Here is a 16,439-nt window from a genome sequence, read left to right on the forward strand (position 1 = left end):
GTGTGGCTTGTTTGTATACATGCATACATGCGGCATATCAAATATAAACACAGTCAAAATATGTTTGCACATCTGTTTGCTCATTTGACCTTGGGCTCAGCAAGTAATCAAGAACACTTTGAAATATAACGGATGTGAACCGACACTTAACAGTTGCACAAATATAATCACTTTTTATGTACAGTAAACCTTTATGTCTAAACATTGCAATCCACAGTATGCACAAAATATTACTTTGCATCCAGTTTTAGAAGAACCAGTTGAGGTGATTTGGGATGAAATGCTTTAAGTTGAGTGCTTGACGGTGACACTTTACAGTAAGGTTGTATTTGTTAACATTAATTAATGCATTAGCTAACATGAACTCTCAATGCACTACAATATCTGCTAGACAGTCTATGGTGTCTTATTTCATTTTAATAAATATTTCTTTGGAAAAATTCAGATTCCACTGTTTCATACACCTGCTGCCTCTGAGAGCACAAAATGAAAATATGTTATCTGCATACTCTCGCAGAAATAGAGCAAACTGTCAAAGTCAAAGTTTATTTATAAAGCAATTTCTTAAAGGACAAGTTTGGTATTTTACACTTAAAGTCCTGTTTTCAGATTGTTTATGATGAAATAGAACGGGTTTGACTGAAATTTCGACATATGCGGCTGGCTCGAGAATTTTCGGGTGTTTGTTGTTTCACCTCCCACCCTTACAATGGCTGCATAGGTGCACTGGAACAATCCTTCCCAAAATGCACCAAACCCCCGCCCACAAAGACGCGAAACTCACCGAGTGGTCAGGGGTGTTCACCGACATGCCCACACAAAAATCGCCGCAAAAGATGCCCTCCAACAGGTGTTTTAGCATTCGTTGTAAACTTGTGGACCTAATATACGCCTCACACCCGTATATTCTTCCTTTGAGAGCTTGAATAATAGACACTCCAGCCCAGGTGGTGGCGATAATCCGCCTTTGCCAATTGCAAGAATACAAACAAGGTTACCGGCACATGCTGCGTCCGAAAACTCAAGACAGTGACTCGTTGCCTCGCTGCCTCATGAGGAAATGACTTCGGAGGCATGAAGGTAGCTCAGAGAAAGACTTTCGGACACACTTCTAAGGCAGCGTGTTTGAAATTTAAACAGAGAGCGCCTTTGTGATAACTAATCACATATTTGAAAACTACAATACTAATTTCTCGCTAGAAATGCAATTAAAAGGTGTAAAAAGTGAAAATATACCTTTATTTACACTAAATTGGTGGTCCAGTCGCGTCCTTGGCCGCCATTTTATTTTTTCGAACTCGACCGGACTCGACCAATCACATTCTTAATGTACGTCCACGCATAGGTATCTCAGGAGACAGGAAGTAAACCAAACATTGAATTCGGACATGCCTTGATGCCTTGCTGCCTTGGAAAGCTGCCTCAGAAGGCAGCAATTTAGAGTTTTCGGACGCAGCCACAGAGTAATACCGTACCTCACAGCACATCTAATACAAGTCAATGGAGTTGGCAAAAACTGCAATAAAACCTGTTGGAATGCGTATTTTGCAGCATATCAGTGAACACCCCTGACCACTCGGTGAGTTTCACGTCTTTGTAAATGAAAGTTTAATGCATTTTAGGAAGGATTGTTCCTGTGCACCTATAAAGCCATTGTAGAGGTGGGAGGTGATACAAGAAACACCCGAAAATTCTCGGGCCAGCATCATATGTCCAAATTTCAGTCAAAACCTTTCTATTTCATCATAAACAATCTGAAAACAGGGCTTTAAGTGTAACATATCGAACATGTCCTTTAAAACAAGTGTTTATCAAAGTGCTGTACACAAAAAAATTATAAAAAATATCAATGAAACAAACAGTCAACACCACGAACAAAGACATCAAGGCACAATAAAACAATAAAAGAAAGCAGCTCTCTCACATAGCGTCACACTGTCACTAAATAAAGGGCAGCACTTGTAAAACAGCCAGAGGTTTTTGCTCTTTCCCATGTTCTTGGCAATAATTGCATATTTCCTTAAGGAGAAAACGGGATGGAGGAGAAAAGACATGGAAGGGGTCTAAAAGAGAGGGGGCTGAGTCTGCTTTGTCTCAGAGTTAGGGAATGACTAATGCAGTAAGAATGATTCCACACATCCCCCCAGTTACAAGCTCACAAAAACCAAAAACTAATGCAAGATCCTTTAAGCAATGCTACATATCGTGCTACATACTTACCAGCTTAATGAATTAAAGGGGACATATCATGAAAATCTGACTTTTTCCATGTAATATAATTGGGTCCCTGGTGCTTATATCAACCTAGAAAATGTGAAAAAGTACAACTCAGTACCTTAGTTTGGGTAAACCATCCTCTGCAAGCATGTGAAAAAATAGGTCATTAAAATTTGGCTCCCTTGTGATGTCAGAAGGGGATAATACCGCCCCTTAATCTGCACTATCCAACCACGGCACTGCCATTTAATGCAGATATCAGCACTTTGCATTTTAAAGGACACACCCAAAAACTGCATATTTTTGCTCACACCTACAAAGCAGCAATTTTAACATGTTATAATAAATTATCCATGTTATTTGAGATAAAACTTCACATATGTACTATGGAGACTAAAGATTTATTTTACATCTTAACCTTTTAAGCGTCACCCCACCCTATTGAGTTAAATCTACACTCTTGGAGCTTTTAAACAATATACAGTTTGTCATGATTAGATAAGAATTCATATGCAAACACTGAAGTAAATGTAGTCATCCTGCTGGTGGGACAGTGACATTTAGCAGAAAATAAATGTTTTGAGGCACACTCTCTTCATAAATGAATCAATTACTCTCCCTACATAATTTATTTTATAAAACACTGTTAAAATGTCTATTTTGGAGGCTTAGACCTTTCCAACGATATATAGTTTGTAGTGATAGATTAAAATTTACATCAACAATATTAATGCAAACTTAGGTGTCCCGTATTCGGGACGGCGACACTTAAAAGTTTAAACTACCCAACCGTATATCAAATTTGACAACCTTAGAAATATACAAAAGTAAAACGCATCATGCACACAATTGCAATAAAACGCCATTTCACAAGCTTGCATTAACATGTAATCAATAGGGAATGAGAAAAAGCATATTTGGCATGCTGTCCAAGTGGAGGGCTCCGAGATCAGAATATTAAATGAATGGTTAATGGACTCCATTTATATAGTGCTTTCATAAACCCATGGCCATCCAAAGCATTTTGTTGTTTGAATAATATGTATGCACGCTTAAGTGTGGTGCATGTGTCCAAACCAATTTGTGGGCCACTGTTGAAAATTGTTATTATTACTATAATATGCACACACACACACGTTTTCAATAACAGTTCAGCAGCATTACACAACTCCATAACTCTACTTGTTGTTAAATGGAAACTGGACTCCTGCCTTTAATTCTGACTGAGACTGAAGTACAGACAGTCTCACATTCCCACATTCTGATATATAACTTACTTGAAAGCAATTAAGATATGAAAAATCCCAAAAGAGACTTCTTTATTTCTCCTAGATAGCATTAAGACAAAACAAAGAACAAATGTAAATTGTTGCTGAAGTCGCCAACTTTCCAGATGTTTCTCTTCTTCTAGAGTTTTATGAGAGATCTCAGCAATGTCTCAAACTGTGCTTGGATTTGCCAAAATACCAAAGATTTAAAGTTAGTCAGTATTTTTTTCCAAGACCATATTATCTGAGATGGACTATCCAGATAAATTAAATCATATAGGCGTATACACTATTGTATGACAACAATTGTCTTAGGCCTAGTCCACACGGACACGGGTGAGAGGTAGATGCTTCAGGTCAATGAGAGAGAGCGAGGAGCCTCACAAACTGGAGGTTTTAATACAGACAGAATGCCGGTTGGCAAAAGTTTCCCGTTCTTGCATGTTCACTCTTCTTTTTGCGGCACTTTCTTCACTTACTATTACTATTTCATACTATTATAAACTATTATAAAGGTAGGGCTGTTTCTGGTTGGAAGATGAACAGCCTTAAACACTACAGAAACAGCGACTCTTTGATTCTGCGTATCTGCCGCTACGATAACAGGAAGTTGTAATACACTTTGTTGACGTATTTCCAGTCGAAAAATGCGGAAGTGCGTAAAAGGTCTATTTCTCATTAATGCAATTGTCTAATCAACCAATCACATGGCAGTTGCTTCAATGCATTTAGGGGTGTGGTCCTGGTCAGGACAATCTCCTGAACTCCAAACTGAATGTCAGAATGGGAAAGAAAGGTGATTTAAGCAATTTTGAGCATGGCATGGTTGTTGGTGCCAGACGGGCCGGTCTGAGTATTTCATCTGCTCAGTTACTGGGATTTTCACGCACAACCATTTCTAGGGTTTAAAAAGAATGGTGTCGAAAGGAAACACATCCAGTATGCGGCAGTCCTGTGGGTGAAAATGCCTTGTTGATTTTTGAGAATGAATGGATTTTTTAAAGTATTTTAGAAAATAAAAGTCCCTAGCTATCATTTGGGGCAGTACCCTTTCAAAAAGTACACATCTGCACCTCAAGAGCTCAGATTAGTACCTCAAATGTACACATTGGTACAAAATGTATACATATGTGTACCTTCATGGAACTTTTTAGGACATTTTATACAAGGTATAACCCCAGGGAACTTGGTCTTCCCTGCTGAATCCCTGCTGGAAAACCAGCAAGACCAGCATATGTTGTGTTTTGGTGCTGGTTGGCTAGTGAACACCAGCTAAACCAGCACCAAACCAGCACCAGCATCCCATGCTGGTCATACCAGCAAGACCAGCATATTTTGTGTTTTGGTGCTGGTATGCTGGTGACCACCAGCTAAACCAGCATCAAACCAGCATAGACCAGCATAATTTCCATGCTGGTTTGATGCTGTTTTTTTCAGCAGGGATATGTGCTCCATTGGTCTTTTCATTTTAGAACTACAGAGCTCTGTGTTGAAATTCAAAATTCCACTGAAATCTTGGAATTAGTGGCAGAACCCATTTCCTTACTAAACCTCCGGTTTAGATAAGCTCAAACAAAACAAGGAGGCATATCAACATTTTAGTGCACCGTTACAGTACCGGGCAGACAGCGGAGCAGTCTGTTTTTAATAAAAGCAAAGGTGAAGGAGCTCGCTCATAGTTTACTATGACATTTAGCTTACCATAACATTTTATCAGCTGTTTGAAAACAAAGATCTGATTGCAGTTGGCATTGAGTTGGCACAATTCAATATAACTCCAAGTTTGTGTCTGCAAAGCCCATTACGTAAGATTCCCTCACTACGTGACTCGTGCTGGTCTGAGGATAGATCAGTAAGAACAGTGGATCCCTTCAAGATCAAACTGACTTGTCGTCACCGGGGAAAGACTGCCTCAATGGGATCATAGCGTAACACACACAGAGAATATAGCTATGTTTAAGTGTACAGTGTAAGAGAGTGTTGACGGTACCTGTGCGTCATCTTGTACAGTGTATTGTAAACACTCTGTGGTCTGGTCTGGTCGGTTGGGCTGTGCTTAGTTCCCGGACAGATTACTGTAAACACAAGAGGGAATAATTTGTACAGAGACAGCTAATGAGATGCTTTAAATGGATAGTTTACTCAAAAATGAAAATTCTGTCATCATTTGCTCACCCTCAAAGTTTTGAACCTGTACGTTTCTTAGTCCTGATAAACACAAAGGAAGATGTTCGTTATTAAGCAAGAAAGCAGGCAATGGTGCTCTCAAACTGTTTGGTTACAAATTGCTCAAAGTATCTTAAAAAGAATTTATAAAGGTTTGAAACAAATTGAAATCCCTTTAACTTTAGCTTTGAATATTCAGTCAGATGTAGTGGTGTTATAACTCAGAGGTGCAAAACCAAGTTTACTACTTATTTATGAAAGGAGAGCGTTGTGATGTGTTTGTCAAAGGTGTTTATACAAATGACCTGTTTTTAGCTGTCCACTTCATTTACATCGCAGGGTTGGGTAACATGTAAAATTAAAAACTACATAAAAAATTGTTTACTGAATTGCAATTCCTTATTATTTTTTAATATGTAACCCTGGGCCACAAAGCCATAACCCATAAACATGCCATAAATAGTAAACTAAGGTGTAGTCCTGGTTTAAGATAATCCCTGTCCGGAAAAACACTCCTAGATGTCTGGTGGAAGTGCAGATCATGTCTATATTGTGTCTGTCAGTCCAAGACCAATATTGGACGATGTGCAAACTAGGTCTGCTATTTGGATGTCTAATCATGACCCCACTTAGATCTCAGTATGCAGATCGTTCAACAATGTTGAAAGACGTCCACAACGACCACGCAAAAAAAGTCATGCAAAAGATGTTGTTTCAACGTCACTTTGCGCAGTGGGAAGTGTTGAGTGTTATACATCATCTGAAAGCTCCGTAAATAGGCTTTCCAATTAATTATGGTCTGTTAGGACAGGATAGTATTTGACCAAGAATCAACTATTTGTAAATCTGGAATCTGAGGGTGCAAAAAAATCTAAATATTGAGAAATCACTTTAAAAGTTGTCCAAATGAAGTCCTTAGCTAGCCTGGGTGCCAGCCGATCTTAGCCCCGCCCACAAGAATTTGAAAACGGGAAGATCGGTCTGGCGTTTCTCCGTTGAGGAGCTACTATGCTAAGACAAATGCTGGTCGAACCAATCAAATTGTCAGGGCGGGCTTTATACGATGAGGGACAGATAATCAACAGTAACGTAATGAACCACGTCACCAAAGAGTGCGTGTGTTGAATGGCTGCCGCTGTAGAGTTCAGATGTGTGGATTCTGACATTGAGTCTGTTCTAAAAGATACACTGTAAAAAATGTCTGTAGAAATTACAGTATTAATGGGTATTACTGGCAACTAGCTGCCAGTAACTTACTGTAGATTTTACATTTATGTTATTTACTGGCAACATTTTGTTCAAAGTTAAATGAACATGAAACATTTTTTGACTTTATCTTCTACAGTAAGTTACTGGCAACTAGCTGCAAAATTACAGCTAATTTTTTAGAGTGTATCAACAGAGCATTGATTTTAAAAGAGGAACAGAGAAACGCGAGCAGGGCATTTGTTGATGTTTTTGCCGTCCTTCCTATTCGGCAAAAGTTGGTCGCAACTGAAATGGCTAACGTTATCACGGCGATGCAACTCAGCGTGCACGACAAGATGGATATAATTAGCGGTCGTTGCCAGCTTCTTTTCGGAAGCCCGGAATCGTGGTTGCTGAAAAAGTGGAGGGACATGCTAGGCTCCAATATTTTCAAGCCAACGTAATGGGTATTGTCGTGGATGAAGTTCACCTAACGTACAAATGGTAAGAGATAGTCTTACTCTATGACTTAGTAAATACTTCATGTTGTGATATAAACGAAATGTTGTAAACATAATAGGTGTTGATGTACATTCGCTAACTCAGTATAATCACAATGTTAGTGTCATTGTAGCGAAATAACTAGCAGTTCGGTCAGGCTGCAAAGACGTAATTTCAACATACGTCACACACTCCGTTGCTCTGATTGGTCGTAGGTCTATCCAATTGAGTGCAGAGGCATTTTTCGGTTGAGACGCCTCATAAGTATAGCTCAATGGAGCGGTATCAGACTCAAATTCTGACTAGAATTGAGTATGACAACGTCAGGCTAGTCCTTAGCAACTCATATTACTAACGTTTTATACTTTTTACGGTAGCAAACGTACAAATTATCTTCATGGGCATGATCTTTACAGTAATGATTCTTGGCATAAAAAAGTCAATAATTTTGACCCCTACCATACAATATATTGTTGGCTATTGCTACAAATGTACCTGTGTGACTTATGACTGGTTTTGTGGTCTAGGGTCACAAGCAACTTACAGTGCATTCACGCTATACATTTTATCAGTTGTGTGTTACCTGGAAATCAAACCCATGACCTTTGCACTGCTAAAACCAATGCACAAATGCTTTACCTACTGAGCTACAAGAACACCAAAGTTTAAAGAAATTAAACAGTTACACAAAAATACATTTTTTTTTACAGAAATGTATACATCAATACATTACAGTACATCCAATCACATCGACTTGCCGAAGTTTTTGTAAACTTGATCAGGGAGTGGCTTTATTTTATAAGTTTATTTTATAGGGGAAGCCTATACCGGAAGTAACGTTTGTTGCACGAAAGCCTTTTGTTTATGTTTTTACTGCTGAAACCATCTATATGCAACATTTTTCAAAATAGATCAGGATGTTATGACTTCATTACGTTTGTAATGAACTTTGGTTAAAGAAATATGAAGGGTTTCAATTAAAGTTTTTTTATTTCTAATTTGAGTGTGACTCAGCTTCTCCTATGAGCTGCAGCCCAGTGCCGTTTCTCATGTGATTAAGTGTTTTACTATGGTTATGGTATCCCAGTCCTGTGGCAGACTGTTGGCTGGAGTTCATTTAAACTAAACTAAACTAAACACTATAGAGCCCTCACACATTTTCATTGCTCGAGCAAATTAAAGTGCATTGTGGATTGCTCATGCAGGTCAATTTTTTCCTTCCTCTCTCTCTCTCTCTCTCTCTCTCTCTCTCTCTCTCTTTCTCTCTCATTATTTCATTTTGTCCTCCTCTATCCCTACTCCTCCACCTTCTTAACCGTACCTTCCCTCCTCCTCTTCATACCAACTTTTAAGACTCCAATTTTTGAACCAACAAAACATAGTTTTCAAGTTCTTCCAAAATATTTGTTAAATCCATTATTCATATTTTTAAATATCTATCCTTTTTTTCATTCTCTGTCGATTTTACTTCACTCATTTGCTCTTTTTTTTGCAGGATAGTCTCATCCGAGTCCTGTGAACACACGCCTCCAGATGTTGGATCTCAGTTCTCATGGCCAGCTGGGAAGCATTATCTGGGCACATTGTACAAAACCTCTCCTCTCTCTTTAAACCCCTCCTGCACCTATATACATTGAGTTTCCATGGCCACAATGTTCATCCGTGGGAGTTTTTAGTAAATGGGTTTGGCATGTAACTGTGCGTGTGAGTGGTTCAAGGTTGACTTGGTACATCTTTGGTAAAATATTGGTAACGTCCTAAAGTTTAAAACTTAAAGGACAAGTTCGGTATTTTACACTTAAAGCCCTGTTTTCAGATTGTTTATGATGAAATAGAACGGTTTTGACTGAAATTTCGACAAAGGCGGCTGCCCCGAGAATTTTCTGGTGTTTGTGTTTCACCTCCCACCTCTACAATGGTTATACGTGCACTGGAATAATCCTTCCTAAAATGCATTAAACTTTCGTTTACAAAGACATGAAACTCAACAAGTGGTCAGGGGTGTTCACTGGTGTGCTCACGCGGAAATCGCTGCAAAATGCGCATTCCAACAGCTGTTTTATCATAGTTTTTGCCAACTCCATTGACTTGTATTAGATGTGCTGTGAGGTGCGGTATTACTCCGCTCGGGGAACTTTGTTTCTATTCTTGCAATTGGCAATGGCGGATTAGTGCCACCACCTGGGCTGGAGTGTCTATTATTTAAAGCGTAACTAAACCCCTGGTCAGAGCCTGACTCCACCCACTGGCAATATTTGAAAAATGCAAGAAAAGTGGGCAGATCCCAACAGAGATAGAGGGGATGAACTAAGCTCGTACCAAGCATGTGGTGAGATCGTAACAAGGGCGTGGTGAGCTTGAACCTGCTTACGTCACGAGTTACTTTTTGGACCCAACATCCAATAGGAAAATTCAACTGCAGTAGCCACCGTTCAACCTGAAGAGGGCATCACTCAGACGTTTTTACACCATATATTGTAGTATTAAAACACTTTATATCCAAATGTCAAAAAACTTACTAAAATCAATGAACAGCACTAATAAATCATCATTCTTACAGATCATTAACTAAAAAAAGTTGGTTAAGGGTTTAGTTACTCTTTAAGCTCTCAACTGAAGAATATACGGGTGTGAGGCGTTTGGAAAAATAGGTCCACAAGTTAACAACGAATGCTAAAACACCTGTTGGAAAGCATCTTTTGGAGCGATTTTTGTGTGAGCATATCAGTGAACACCCCTGACCACTCGGTGAGTTTCACGTCTTTGTAAACGAAAGTTTAATTTTAAACTTCCATTTTAGGAAGGATTGTTCCAGTGCACCTATCAACCCATTGTAGAGGTGGGAGGTGAAACACAAACACCCGAAAATTCTCGGGGCAGCCGCATATGTCGAAATTTCAGTCAAAACCATTCTATTTCACCATATTGGTTACTGATATGTATACATTTAGTACCAATATGTACTTTTGAGATACTAATGTGTATTTTTGAGGCACTTTTATGCACTCTTTGGTACCTCTGAGGTACTGATATGATTTATTTAGGTGCAGAGCTGTACTGTTTAAAAAGGGTACTGCCCCAGAGACAGCTGGGGTACATATTTTGACAATTTTTTTGGAGAGTGTACAATTGGAAGGCTTGCATTTTCATTTGAACAACAAAGCATTTCTTTGGCAGGAGGCAACGCTGTAGGGGAGATCTAAGCTTATAAAATGAATGCAGAACATAATACGCGGCAATTGTAACATTACACTACATTGTGTTTCTGCACTTTAAAAGGGCTGGGTTGTTGTGAAATATGGACAAACTAAACCAATGGGTTAAAATAACCTACACTGAAAAAAGGACGTTGGATTAACTTAAAAAATACTTTAATTATAACATCCTAGAAAATTTAACGTTTTCTCTCACTTTAAGTGAAAATTTGTGAAAAAAGTTGAAGAAGCTTAATTTTTTAAGTGTTACCAATTTAAGTAATTTTTAGGTAGATCCAACATCCAAAAAGTTGGGATTGTCCATATTTTACCCAGGCTAAAACGACATAGATAGCAGCACGCAGGCTGCGGGTTTGATCCGAGGGAACATACAAACTATAATGCTAGGATTTTTCAATGCAGCATTGTGTCAAAAAGGGACAAACCCAACTGTTAAGGTTAATGAACCCAGAAATTGTTTATATTTGAAACGACAATAGGTTAAAACAACTCAGCAGTTTGGGTTGAAACAACCCAGCATTGGTAAAATTATAACCCAATGGGTTGGGTTTATCCCTTTTTGATGCAGTGCTGCAGCATTTTTTGAGTGTATATAAAATTGTATACCTTGAATGGAGTCACTTTGGGTAAAAGCATCTTTCAAATGCATAAAATTAATAAAAAATCAAGCAAGAGTTACTGTATGTCAAATTCAGTAATTTGTCTAATACAGTGTTGTTCAGAAGTTAAAGATGAATGAATGATATTGTGACACTTTAGCTATTACTTACAATACAAGATTTTCTCAAGATTGATGACACATGTAAAAGTCAAAATCGAAAGATTGAATCTTTAAATGATGTTACACAGTCAGCATTTTGGAGTTGCAATTGTCTGTGAGTTATGGAGGCGGTGAGATTCCCCCTCACCTCCCTGACTTCCTACGAAAAAGAAAATAATGCAGAATCCAGCAGAAGAATGTTTTAAGTATTAAATGTGTTAAAAATCATTTTACAGTTTATTAAACAGTTTATTTAAATGTTAAGTTTCGAGTCTGCTCACACTAAATGTATGAATATTCACTTCCAAGCAAGTGAATATTTGGTTCACTTGAACGATTTGGCTCCCTGTTTGTGTTTAGAAGGAAGTGCTAAAATCAGCAATAAAAGTTGCCAGATGGAAGCAAAAGAATTGAACGTCAAAGGTTGTGATGTTTTAGGGCAGCAGCTTTTTCTAAACAGCACTCTCGTCGGGATGGTTTGTTCTTAGGAAAGCGTAGGGGAACATTATTAAGAACTCATGAATTTATGTTTATAATCTTGCCAGAAATGAAATTGCTTAAACATGTGACAGAGGCGAACTCTGTTTTCTCACCAGACCAAATGAAGAAAAAAAAAGGTTGTCGTGGCATATTTCTGACCGAGCTAAAGTCATTTTTATTGTGATTTATTGTTTTCTACATGATGTAATGTGAAATTAAACTTTGATGCTCCTTAGAATTAGATTATAAAACTTTAGCTTGGATGTTTTCCAGCTTGATGTTCACAATGTCAGAAATAATGGTCAAAATATGTACCCAGCTGTCACTGTGGCTGTACCCTTTCAAAAAGTACAGCTTTGCACCTAAATAGGTACATACTGGTACTAAAGATAGCTTTTTAGTACCTTAAAGATACCAAATATACATTTATCTGTACTTAATGGTACATAATAGGACCTTTTTAATGGGTACTGACTCAGCTACAGTAGGGTTTATATTTTGAACTTTTTTGAAAGTCTCAATATAAGCTTTGATGTTTCTCTGATAAAGTGTCATCTACAGTAGCCACTTACTTTGGAGTAAATTGATAAAAATCTATAAATTTGTGCTCCACAACTTTTGGACCCACCGGTGAGTCTGCAGAGTTTAAGGCAGGGGCGGGCATTCCTGGTCCTGGAGGGCCACTGTCCTGCGGAGTTTAGCTCCAACCCTAATCAAACACACCTGAATGTCATTTCCAAGTCACACTGAAGCCTTTGATTGGGATTTTCAGGTGTCTTGGAAATGACATTCAGGTGTGTTTGATAGGGTTGGAGCTAAACTTTGCAGGACAGTGGCCCTCCAGGACCAGAAACGCCCACCACTGGTTTAAAGGGTTTTTAATGGCCCTTCAAAACTATTCCAGATAGCACAACCCAATCTTATGGCAAGTCATAAATATTTTACAAGGTGGCTAATTTGTATAAACTCATACGGCCTCATTTGTACATTTTATTACAATTTGCTTTCACGCCAATGGCATGGGTTTAGGGGTAGGGTTAGGCGTGGAGCATCTTTATTGCTTGTTGCTAACAATTGTACGATTTTGTGCAAATCACATACAAATTCATACAAATTTAGCCACCTTGTAAAATAATTACGAATTCCTGTAAGATCAGGCTGGATTGCAAAATTGTGTTGCACGCTGTGATATATAGGCAGGTGACAAAAAGGAAACTCTCTTATTGACCATTCTAGATATTTGGAATAGTTAGTAAATCATTTACTTTTCCTGCCACAGTGAGCTTCAGATGTCTGTACAACTTATATGTGACCCTGTCACTGTGGTGAAATCAGGTAAAGTCTCATAATCTATTTATGAGATTAGGAGCATAAAAGTTTGATTTCACATTGATTTAAACCTTAATTCTTGACATGACCTTACTCAGTTGATGTTAAAGATATCAAGGTAATATTTTCACAAAATGTACTTTTGGATCTTGAGCGATGTGTTCACTAGAAACAGCATTGAAAAAAGAAAGATTCTTCAGAATTCCTCCTACCATGGAAGAATAACAGCACACAGATGTGTAATGACACGAGGGTGAAAAATAATAACAGATTGTATATTTTGGGTGAACTACTCCTTCAACAACAGAAAGGGGGCGGAGAGGAAAAAAATTATTGATAATGCTTCAATGGTTGGCTGTAGTTTCTCTCTAGAGTTAGGGAAAGCAGTGCAGGCAATGGCAAAACCTCAATAAATGAAGACATGATTAATCTGTTGCTACTGAATCCCTGACAGGACTTGACCTTGTAGGTTAAACAACCACTTGCTGTCAAAATGAGACGCAAATGAGGCCTAGCAGGTTGTGAGTCATTCAATCAATGTGGTGCAAAAGCTGTCACTGGGGCAGTGTACTAAAATGTACAGCAGGTGATACAGATATGTATACATTTATGTACCTTTGAGGTCCTAATATATGCACTCTTTAGGCACAAAGGTGTACTTTATAAAAGTGACCGTGAAAGCTTTGTATCTTTTTCTGAGAATGTGGATTGTGCTGATGTATATAATTATAGATGGATAATTAACTATCACCAATTTTAGAAGGGTGATAATAAAAAAATTACAGTATTGGTATATTACATCTCACAGATGTGAATGTTAAATGCTTTGTTTACGGAAACCGGTGAGACTAATCGTTCACAGTTGTGTTTTGTATTTTCTGGACAAATTGGGCATTAATCAGCAATGTTACAATGGCGTAAACGAATCCAAATGTGATCTTAAACAGCTTATGTGAATCACACGGCATGCACCTTGAACAGATCCTGCGGCCTCATTTATGAAATGCTGCGTAAAAACCATCCTACTTTTGATCTTACAATCATTTAACAAAAATGCGTAGGAGTGATTCATAAACCGAACGTACGTGCAGAAAACGCGCGTACCCCTTTCAAATAAATCACAAATGAACTTGAACTTGTGCACGCAGCCGAGCAGTTTCAGATCTCCGCCTTTAAACGATTCCTAATTAATGTCATAGACATATAAAAAACGCTTGTCAATGTTTAAACCCAATTTTAAACAACAAGAATGGCTTATATTTAAAAAAACCTGCAGCAATCAGACAAGCAAAAGCGCTAAGCACTTCTCCACATCAAAGACAGTTTTTATAAATATGGACTTTGCCGTGGATTTTTGCGTACGCACACTTTACGATGAAATCTGTGCATACGCACGCTTTGTTAATGAGGCCCCATGTGATATATATAACGAAACTAAATTAAACCATTTAAAGGAATAGTTCTCTCAAAAAAGATAATTTTGTGAAAAAATTTAAGTCTTTGGTTGAGCTACGTCTCATTTTAAAGCCGCATCCTCCGGAGGTCGCATTTGTTGGGCGCATACGTCATCCAGGTTTATTAATAAATTTTCTATTTTTTCAATTAAAGGAAATGTCCGTAAACATCCAGTAACAGAGAAAGTACCAGTAATTTAATTCAGAAACGCAACTGTTATGTACTATAGTAATTATATCTTACAGGGAATAAATGTTCATTTCTTGAAATTAGAGAACCTTGATGACGTATTCGCACAAAAAACGTGACCTCCGAAGGATGTAGCCTTTGGTCAGGATGCTCAAACAAATGTAATGTATAGCACCACTTTCATTAATAAAAAGTGTTATCAGTATCACATTCATACAAATACTATATTTTAAACTCCTTTAGAAACAAAGATTTGAATTATAACGTTGAAAGCATAAAACAGATGCATCATAAGTTATATTCAGAGGTGTATACTGCTTAAGTATTTTAGTTACTTTTTCTAAGCATCTGTGCTTTATCAAAGTGTTTGTCTTGGGAAAAAATTTACTTTACTAAAAATGTTCACTACATTGAAAAGCATAGAATCCTACTGTGTATTCCTTTAATATTGCATATTTAAATTGATTTAATACCTAATTACATAAATATTGTGTACTTTTACTTTCTTGAGTAAAAGTACAAAAGTTATTTTTACTTAAGTAAAAGTAAAAAAAATTACTAGATGTTTAATGTACTTAAATATTAAATATAAACCAAAAACCTGAAAATATGAAATGTAGTGGAGTAAAATAAAGCAATAAACCCCAAGAAGCAGTGGGTTACCAGTGCATTTTATAACAGCTAAGGGGCGTTGTTAGGCACGACGCGAAGCGGAGTGCCTAAACCCCCTTAGCTGTTATAAAATGCACTGGTAACCCAACGCTTCGAGGGGTTTATTGCGTTTATAAAACGGTTACTTCATATTCATAACGTTAGCGGGATTTTATAAAATAAAACACAAATAAGTTGTAATTATATTAGTATAAATATTACTCTTCCGCCAAACAAAGTAGTTCCTCAGAATCAAGTGTGGCTGCAACAGAGCGCAGTTCACAAACAACACAGATGCAGCAAAGGCACAATGAAAATATCTGATTAAAGACTGTGGTGTTTATTTTATAAATCAACATTCATCTAATTTATACATTAACATTTATATCGTGCAACTGTTGAAGTGATGTTGATCAAATATTTTTGGAAGCATGCTTAACTTTTTTGCCACCCAGTTTTAGTTGAATGCCTTACAGAAAAATGATCTTCTTTAAATAAACATAAGAGATCAAATGAAAGAACAGTCCATCCGCTTTCCAACAACATCAAAAAACTTTCATCCTACCTTCATTTGTTGTCTTATCAGTTATCACCTCTCAAATTTTCAGCTAAATGCGGAGATAATTCCATTTTTGTGAAGAACTTTGTAAGAGATCAGATTCAGAGCCTGATCAAAACACACGTCACGCTAAATCCACCACAACGCTGTTGTGTCGAGTGAATGCCTCAGTGTTTAAGTTGGGTAAGATTGCCATCTTGTGGATAATAGCGGAAATATCAATAAGACAAAAAAAACTTCAGAGAACGTTTTCTTTTTATTGACGAAATGTTTTATTTATTGACATTTATCTGGATATCGCCATAATTGTGCAAAGGTAGAAAAATAAAAAAATGATTAAAGACTGGTGTTTATTTTCATAAATCAGTATGAAGCAACAGTGGCGCAGTGATACTTGTGATGCGGTCTGAACCGTGGGTTTACCGGGGTATTTTATAGAACGCGTTTCAACCAATCAGAAT

At 37.6% G+C, this 16,439-nt stretch overlaps 1 long non-coding RNA gene across 1 annotated transcript; it reads right to left on the bottom strand.

Annotated features, from left to right (window-relative positions):
• Window positions 1-4,786: 4,786 nt before the first annotated feature.
• LOC141369489 (uncharacterized) lies at window positions 4,787-16,408 on the bottom strand. The gene is made up of 3 exons (XR_012373247.1): window positions 15,985-16,408; window positions 5,661-5,693; window positions 4,787-5,560 (listed from the first exon to the last, which is right to left on the bottom strand). It is a non-coding gene; the product is annotated as an uncharacterized lncRNA (long non-coding RNA).
• Window positions 16,409-16,439: the final 31 nt, after the last annotated feature.

Source organism: Misgurnus anguillicaudatus, chromosome 14 (assembly GCF_027580225.2).
Source record: "Misgurnus anguillicaudatus chromosome 14, ASM2758022v2, whole genome shotgun sequence".
Lineage (NCBI taxonomy): Eukaryota > Metazoa > Chordata > Actinopteri > Cypriniformes > Cobitidae > Misgurnus > Misgurnus anguillicaudatus.